The sequence below is a fragment of the Myripristis murdjan genome, chromosome 6 (genome assembly GCF_902150065.1).
Source record: "Myripristis murdjan chromosome 6, fMyrMur1.1, whole genome shotgun sequence".
Taxonomy (NCBI): domain Eukaryota; kingdom Metazoa; phylum Chordata; class Actinopteri; order Holocentriformes; family Holocentridae; genus Myripristis; species Myripristis murdjan.
Window position 1 is genome coordinate 33,152,597 of NC_043985.1, and position 9,629 is coordinate 33,162,225.

Genomic DNA, 9,629 nt, shown 5'->3' on the forward strand with positions numbered 1-9,629 from the left:
AAAAAAAAAATGCTTCAGATTCCTTTCATAAACATTCAAATAAATGGAAAAAAAAAATAATTTTCCAATACAGTGGTCCCTCGTTTATTGCGGGAGTTATGTTCTAAAAATAACCCGCAATAGGTGAAATCCGCGAAGTAGTCAGCTTTATTTTTTACAGTTATTCTAGATGTTTTAAGGCTGTAAAACCCCTCACTACACACTTTATACACTTTTCTCAGACAGGCATTCACATTTTCTCACTTTTCTCTCTTGTTTAAACTCTCAAAGTTCAAACCTTTGTAGAAAAATAAGTCCAGTATTATAGAATGAACGCATTCTGTACTGTACAGGAGACACGGCACGGAGGAGATTGATTGACAGTGGTCTACAGTCCCTTAGCCAATCAGGACGCAGAACACAATGCCCTGTTAAAAAAAAAAAAAAAAAAAGCATGCAAAATTGCACTAAAAAAAATCCGCGAAACTGCGAGGCCGCGAAAGGTGAACCGCATTATAGCGAGGGACAACTGTAATTTTTTGCTAATTTTCTGGTATTTTACTAATCATGTTTTTTTATTATTATTATTATTATTTTATTTATTTATTTATTTGACCTTTTTCATAACTTTCTCACTTTAGGCTAATTTAATTTTTAAATTTTGTTTAAATGCTTGCCTGCATTCAGATGCCTTTCACTGGCATTTAAACAAATGAAAAAACTTTTTTTTTCTTTTGCTAAGCTGCACATCACCTTTTCCCGTTTTTGAAAGAAATCAAGTGGATTTGCTCAGGATTTAAAGGGTTAACGCAGCATCACGTCTGTAACGACAGAACACTGCAGGAGAATCAGCGACAGCAGCACCAAAGCCAAAGCTCTTAATGACGGCGTGCAGGAACCCAGAACAAGCCGAGGCTCTTCACCTTCAGCTGAACTTTGCTGTGGCTTTTATTTCAGTTTCTGCGAGTTTACAGCTCAGCGCCGCTCGGAGTTTCCCTTTAAAGTCGTAATCTGCATGTTTTCATGTGAGGAGGCGTCTCACTCTCGATCTCTGATGGCTTTAACACAGCAGCAGGCAGTTTTTACACTTCTGGCTTTTACGTCTGATTTTATGAGTCAAAGCTGATAGTTTTTCCAACTTGACTCAGTTAAAGCCTGCAGTCTGGGTGGCTCTGGGTCAGCACGCCCTCCTCATGCCAGCGAGACAATCTGCTTTTATACGGCACCTTCTGAACCCAGGGCGACCAAACGCCTCACAACACAAAGAAACATGGAGGTTCATAAAAATACTGGAACTCACACAGTAAAACTAGGGCAAGAAAAATAATAATTACAAGAAAACTATATTTATATTATTCTAATTTTTTTTTTTAAAGAGGATTTTGTTTATGGGGGTTACTTTCAAAATAAAAGCCTGCCCACTGGCTCCTGAGTTTAATGAACTCCATTTCCTATTTTCCTCCTGATATTCTGTGTTGTTTTTTCTCCTCTGCTGCAACAACACACACACACACACACACACACACACACAGCATCAGGAGAGTTTCACCCTCCACGGGTTTGAACTACAAGTCTGTCCTCGTCTCCGTGGAAATGGCATCTCTCGGGTATAAATAGCGTCTGGCTGACTTCCACGCCCTGCGGGGTCAGAGGTCACACGCAGGATGTCAGTTGACACCCAGAGACTTCAGCACCGCTCCAACCGCCGCCTTCCTGTCCTCACGCAGCCACGCCGTGACCAGAGGCCGACCACACGGCCATAATGACAGGCCACCGCGCCAGAGCAGCCTCGCTCTGCGCGGCAGCCATGTTCCTCTCTGCATGCTGCAAACGGCCTTTCACCAGAGGCTGACCGGCGCGGCGGCGTGGGGCAGCGTGGAGCGGGGCGGGGCGGCGGCTCTCAGGTCTGATCACCTGCATCTATTCCTCACTCTGAGTGACACAGCGCAGGTCAGCAGCTGGAACAAACACACCAACCAACACGACCAGCATACACACACATACACACACACACACACACACACACACCTGCTCTCACACACACACACACACACACACACACACACACACACACACACACGCACAAACACACAGACCTGCACACACACACACACACACACACCTGCACGTGCACAAACGCACACACACTCACACACACACCATGGCACATGACACACCATGGTTTCCATGGCAACTCACAGATGAGAAAGTAATCTGATTACTGTAGTGACTGTAGATACAATGGATGACTCCTGAGCTGCAGACTGAACACCTGCTTAGGGCCCAGAGGCCACTAGGGGGCCCCCAAGAGTGCTCGCCATGTTCGCTGAATTTTTTTTTTTTTTTTTTTGTGATATATTATGTCAGTGGTAAAAAATGCACGTTCCAAAATAAAGTGGTTAACTTGTTCACAGTCAATGCATGGTCTGCAAGTTTATTTTGTTACTTTTCACCAGATTCACTAAGCCACTTACCGTATTTACCGTATGACTGTGAACATTATAGTGCAAATTAAGAGCAGGCCACTGTTGTGAGTTTGATGCCTTTTCAGATTAAAAGCCACAGAAGAGTAAAAGCATGTCAGGTTAAAACTGGTGTGATGGAAGAAACTCAGGTACAGCTAATAAAACAGACAACAGGTGTGTGAGGGGCCCCCAAATCAACCCCAAAGGCTTGGGCTGGCTTTGGCTGTGGTGCCTTGCTCAAGGACACTTCAGCAAGATGTGATGTTGCTTTTGTGGGCGTTGAACTTGCAACTCTCTGACTGCAGTGCTGTCTAACCAGCTGCTGCTGCCTGCCTTAACATGCTCCAGTCAATGCCCATATGACTTCCATCCAGTGAAATGCAGCCACAGATTGAGCATGTTGGCGTGCACGTTGGCATCCACGTTGGTGTGCACGTTTTCCTCTGGCTGCCTGTCAAAGTCAGTTATTTATTTGTAGTGGCCTGCAGCCGCAGGCGGGCCTGCTAACAATTAAGATAAGACATTGTTGATGCCTGTGGCTCTCAGGGAACGGCTTCACTCGCTGAACAATTTCAAAATAAATAAATAAGATCGTCTAATGTTCAGCGTCTGTCTTGGAAAATGAGGCTGAGTTTCAGCTGCAGAGTTTCAGCTGCAGAGTTTCAGCTGCAGAGTTTCAGCTGCAGAGTTTGAGCTGCAGAGTTTGAGCTGCAGAGTTTCAGCTGCAGAGTTTCAGCTGCAGTCGTCAGGATCTGAACGTTCAGAGGTTCTGCAGCTCTTCTGGCTCCTCACTGTTTACAATGAAAACATCTTGTTGGATGAGAGCAGGGTCACGTGACGCTGCCGGTCAAAACTGAACCGACCTGACAGATCAGTTCATCAGCTGGCACGGTACATGTGTGTGTGTGTGTGTGTGTGTGTGTGTGTGTGTGCTGTTTTCACATGTCAGATCTTGAAAAACTTCAAGCTTGTGCACCTCCACTCTGTTACTTAAGTGCTGAAGTGGAGCTAATAAGTTCACCTTTTAATTGTTATTATTATCATTTACTTTTACTAATTCATGTATTTTAGACTCCTTTTGGTCTGAATACAAAGCCATCGTACGTTACTGCAGGGCTGCAGCACCTTCCTGTAGCAGAGCCTCAAGTGGGGCTGCAGTCACTGGGACTTGGGACTCTGTTTCTCTGCGTGTTCAAAATTTAATACAAATATTCTTGAGAAACACTTGGAGCCTGTGTAGGTAACATTACAGGACGTGCAGAACCTACACCTGAGATTCACATCCTCCTCCGAGCCTGTTTGCATTTTGTTTGGTCAGAATGGGGAACAAATGGTTTTCTGCTACTGATTTGTTTCGTTGGGCTCTAGGAAGACATTTTCCAGAAATGTTTTATTTACAAAGTTTCTCATAAAGTCCTCTGGTTTGGGACAGAACGTACAACTGGAGCTTCAACACTTGCATTACACTGCAGGAGGTTTGAGAATGTGATGCTTTCATGACATCTGTGCTGCTGATAGTTGAAGTCAGTGATCAGCTCCGTTCAAACAGAAAGAAGACGACTCAAACCTGTTTTTGTCAGACATTCAAGACGACGCAGAGAGAGTGAAAGACGAAAAACTAAAGCAATGAAGTCCTCGTTTGAGTTTTAGTCACAGTCGCTCTGATGGGCTGCACTCGGGCTTCTCTCTTTGGAAAACCTGGATTCTACACTGCAGGCGTGAACGAGTGCCAGGTTCCTCTGTTTGGTGCCACGTGGCCTCAGAAGACCTCTGAACGCTCACATTTCACACCAAACGCCTCTGGAACTTGAGGAGATTTCATGCACCAAAACAAAGTGGAGATCAGGAGTTATTGAAGCTGACAGTCCAGAAATCCGCAGATGCATTTCTAACGAGAGGAAGATGGAAATGCGCTGAGCTCGTCCTGAGATGCCAGGAAAGAACGGCATCGCAGTTTTAATAGTTGGAAGTGGAGCTGAACCCCTGCGGGACGCCTGAGAGCTGGAGGCCACAAGAACATATTCCCTTACACATGCCATCTGCCGCGGAAATACGCTCCAGCGCTGATGTCACCAAAACACATTTCATGTGCGCTCGTGGTGCTCGGTGAACACACAGAGTCCCAGTGGGTGAATGTTGTGTTCAGGGCGTTAGACATGAGTGCAGCCCGCCGCCTGCTGCCGCTCCTGAAGCTCAGAACAACACAAATAATGACGTCTGTGCAGGAAAAGTGCAAGAAATGCAGGGAGGGACTGAGCGGATGAGACAAGACCAGGACTCTCTGAAAGTCAGGAGCCTAAGCTTTTATTTTGAAAGGTTTAATTTATGGACTTTTTTTTAATGTTGATTATTTTACATTAATTTTTAAATATGTAACTGTAGTGATTGTAAATAGAATTTTCTGGTATTTTTTTTTTTTTTTTTTACTTGATTTTTGGGCAATTTTCCAATTTTTTTAATTGTTTAATTTTCCAATTGTTTAACAACTTTTCAGATAATTGTCTTCTTTTTTTTCTACTTTTCAGTTTTATTTTGTCTTTATTTTGAGGGTGGTAATTTTATGATCAATATATTATTTATTTATTTACCAATTTCTTGCTTAATTAGGGGTCATGTCTTGCTAATGTGCTTATCACCTTTTTCCCCATGTTTCTGATTTTGCCCGTTCCAGATGGTTAACATGAGCCAAACTGAACCGTTGGCTAACCTTGTCATGTGACCAGCCGCTGAAAATGTCACATTCCTGCTGCTGCAACGCCTTGGTGGAATATTTTTGTCCAAAAAACATGTAATCTGTGTTTGAGGGCGTTTGATTTCTCAGACGTTGTTGTGAATCATGTCGATCACATGACGCATGATGACGCCTGCAGCACCGAGCCCAGAGGAGGGGAACCCCCCGGGAGCCGACCTCTAACCTCTGACCTCACCCAGGAAACCACTTTCCCTACAGAGAGAAATAATGTGTGTGTGTGTGTGTGTGTGTGCCTTGCTCTAGCTACTGAGTCACACAGGGAATTGAACCCCAAACCCTTGGCAGTGTTGGCACAGTGTTCCACCTCCATTCATCCTTTGGATTTCTAAAAGTGGAGCCTCTAATCTGCCAGCAGGGATGAAGATGGTAAGAAAATAACAAGGCAAACAACTGACGCAAACAGGATTTGGTTTCTGCCAAATCCTGTTGTGTGTAAACCGTCCAGGTGATGCAGAGCTCGGCTTACCGGCCTCGCACGTCCAAGACGCGGCTTCTGGAGAAAAACCGCCTTGTTTTCAGACTGACCGCCACGGCTCGTTTGACTTCATCCAGTAAAAGTCTGAAAAGGTTTCAAAACACCGAGGGAGGCAGGATTTTCTCAACCCATAAAAAGGAGCATGTAACACATCAAGTGAAGCTAACCATGAAAATCACCACGGCTTGGGTTCCAGTGTTTTTGCATGAAAGCGGCTCATAACGCCGTCACCGCCAAGTCTTCAAACGTCCAAGAATATGACTCTGCATATGAAGTTTCCATAAATCACACACACACACACACACACACACACACACACACACACACACACAGAAAGCCAGATGAGTGATGTTAACCAGGCTAAATTGCTGTGAGGATAAAGACAAAACATTAGAAAAAAAAAGTCTTCATGATGACTGAATGCGGTCAAAAACAGGCAGAGCGTGATTCATGTGCGCTCACACGAGAGCCTGGAAAACAAAGAGCGAGGAACTCGACCACAGAGCGCGCAGATCGTGCACGCCGGCGTCCCGGGCCCGGAGAGAGGCTGCAGGGTGACAGATCAGCCGCGGTGCTGCCGGGACGCTCCGATCAAACAGCTGGACGACCTCGCCGAGGAAAACACCGACACACACTTCCTGTGTTCATCTGCACCGAGCCGCACTTTACAGCCTCTGTAAAGACGAGTGTTAATGTGGGCGGGACTACCACACGGCTGTAAAACCTCCAGTACTACTACTACTACTGCATGGGCTACTACTGCTACTACTACTACTGCAAGTGCTACTACTGCATGGGCTACTACTGCTACCACTACTACTGCAAGTGCTACTACTGCAACTACTACTACTGCAAGTGCTACTACTGCAAGTGCTACTACTGCAAGTAATACTACTGCAACTACTACTACTGCAAGTGCTACTACTGCAAGTAATGCTACTGCAAGTAATACTACTGCAACTACTACTACTGCAAGTGCTACTACTGCAAGTAATACTACTGCAACTACTACTACTGCAAGTAATATTACTGCAACTACTACTACTGCAAGTGCTACTACTGCAAGTAATTCTACTGCAACTACTATTACTGCAACTACTACTACTGCAAGTAATACTACTGCAACTACTACTACTGCAAGTGCTACTACTGCTACTACTACTACTGCAAGTGCTACTACTTCAACTATTACTACTGCAAATGCTACTACTGCTACTACGACTACTACTGCAAGTGCTACTACTTCAACTACTACTACTGCAAGTGCTACTACTGCTACTATGACTACTACTGCAAGTGCTACTACTGCTACTACGACTACCACTGCAAGTACTTCTACTACAACTACTACTACTGCAAATGCTGCTACTATTACCGCTAGTGCTAGTACTACTACTGCTGTGCTAATGTAGGCCATGACTGCCACACGGCCATAAAACCTCCAGTACTACGACTACTACTACTACTACTTTTGCTGTAAGTGCTGCTACTATTACCATTAGTACTAGTACTACTTCAATTACTACTGCTGAGCTGCCAACTTTTCAAAAAACCTTGGAGTGAGATTGTGTGGTGTGAGAGCGTGTGAATTATGCGTGAGAGTTGGCAGCTCTGCTACTACTGCTGCTGCTACTACTACTACTGCTGCTGCTACTACTACTACTGCTTCCCTTACTAGTACAACTATTACTGCTCTGTAGTACTGCTAGCACTGCTGCTGCTGCTGCTGCAACTACTGCTATTACTACGATTACTACTACTAATGCTGTACTACTCGTATTAGTACTAGCACTATTACTAGTGCTACAGTTGGCACTGCTAATCATACTACTATTACTACTAGTACTACTGCTAGTACTACTGCCACAACTACTGCTTTTACTGGACTGCTATTACTACTACTACTGCTGTTATATTACTGCAACTACTGCAACTGTTACTGTACGCTACTACTACTGCTACCACTACTACTATTACTACTATTACTGCTACTAGTGGTGCTACTCTTACTGCCACTACTACTCCTGTTGTTACTGCTACCACCAGTGGTACCAGTGGCACCAGTGGCTGTGCAGTGCTGTCCCTGGCCAGCTGGCCAGTAAACGTGTCGATGATGGCAGCCATCTTGGCCTCGTGCCCACACGTAGTGACGTGATGCTAACAGGAAGTGTTCACACACGTCTGACGGCTTTTTCTACAGGGAGGGAAGTTTGACTCTATTTAACCAAAACCAAACCCTGAAGGCTGAGTGATAATCAAGGTTGCATAGCTTTTATTTTGAAAAGACATCATGAAAACCTTGTGTGAGAACAAACTGACAGCTGATAGACTTTGCATGTAAATTGACTGGACAAGACTGTGTGTGTGTGTGTGTGTGTGTGTGTGTGTGTGTGTGTTGGGGGGGTGGATCTTAAGTCCCACTGTCATTTCGCTGAAGAGCCTAAGCTGCTGTCCTGCAGGTAATCAGACTTCAGCCCACCTGTCTGCCGCTCAGGGCTTTAACCCCGCAGCGTGTGGAGGACAGAGGGAGAACGCAGCAGAAACTTTTACAGAAGGTTGTGGTGCATTTTAATCCTGCAAACCCCCCCCCCCCCCCCCCACCCCCCCCCCCCCCCCCCCCCCCCCCCCCCGCCACCAAAACAACTTACTGTACGTCGTTATGACCGAGAGGATCAGCCAAACGACGGCGAGCGGACTCAAGCGGGGTGTTAAACGTCCCGGCGCTGCGTTCACTGCAGACGGGACATTCGGGTAAAAACCACCACGAGGAAAAGTCACATTTTTTTTGCTTGCAGGCAGTTCGTCCACTTTCTAAATGAGCAGCAGTCTCTCCGCTGTGAGGGCATTGTTAAGGGTGAGCCGACATTCCTGGCATGACACACCCCCCCTCCCTCCCTCTCTCTCACCTCCTACCCCCATCGCCCTGCACCCAAAACAGAAGCTGCAGCCCTGCTGTAACACCCCGGCCTCCCTGGAGCCGCCTCCTCCCTCTGTTGCGGGGCCGCAGGGTTTAAAAATACCCACATTATCTGCCCTGCATGGAGGACTCAGACTTCCCAGCGACGCGGCGACGCAGCAAAACAAAGACTCGTCTGGCACAAATGTCAAACCTGATTCTGGAGTCTGATAACAAAAAAAAAAAAAAAAACAGTGACAATCTGCCATTCATTCCAGTGTGAGCTCTTCCTGCCTTGCCTGGTTTCTGCTCAAGTACAAAGTTTGGGCTGGTCACTCACCTCGAGACGCCTCACACGCTGCGAGCAGGCGGGGGGTCACCGCCGGGGTCATACTGGCCTCACTGAGCGTCCCGCAGCCCAGCGTCCTGTCACTGTGTGTCTGAAACCCCGGCAGCCCCATCCACACTTATATACAGCCAAGAGAGAGTGGGAGAGAGAGAGAGGGAGAGAGAGAGAGAGAGAGAGAGAGAGAGTTTCCTGTCAGGGAGGAGAAAGCGTCACCATGCTGGAGCTCCACACCACAACACAGTGATTAGAGAGCAGACAGGGAGGGGAGGGGGGGGCGTGAGACATAGACACAGAGAGAGAGGGAGAGAGAGAGAGAGAGAGAGGCTTTAAATCCCTCTGACTTTGTCGAGCTCGTCTGTCTGATCCTCTCTGGGCTGAGGGAAGCTCTCCTCCTCAGGCAGGGCGTCGGAGGTGTGGCGGGACGCAGACTGAAGGGGGCGCTGGCCGGTCCTCCTCAGAGCCACAGCAAAGTCTGACATGACAAAAAATATTTAAAAAAAATAACTAGATGCTTTAAACCTTTGAAACCTGAGCAGATTGCTTAGATGTTTGTGACTGAGCAGGATTTATCACTGCAGATTGTAAACACAACCTTCTCAGTTGGCCCCGCCTCCCTGGCTCAGCTAACAGCCAACAGCAACTTTTAGTTTCATAGGATGGCAACAGAATGAAGTGTAACGCCGCCATCCTAGGGAGGAAATTTGCACCTTCCT

The 9,629-nt window shown here is 46.4% G+C and overlaps 1 protein-coding gene across 1 annotated transcript in view; it reads right to left on the reverse strand.

The window, feature by feature from the left end:
* Nucleotides 1–9,026, reverse strand: part of hyal4 (hyaluronidase 4) — a 36,277-nt gene extending 27,251 nt beyond the window's left edge. Inside the window, exon 1 of the mRNA XM_030053188.1 lies at nucleotides 8,908–9,026. The gene's annotated coding sequence lies outside the window, so the exon portion shown is untranslated. The remainder of the gene's footprint in view (nucleotides 1–8,907) is intronic.
* Between the last annotated feature and the right edge of the window lie 603 nt (nucleotides 9,027–9,629).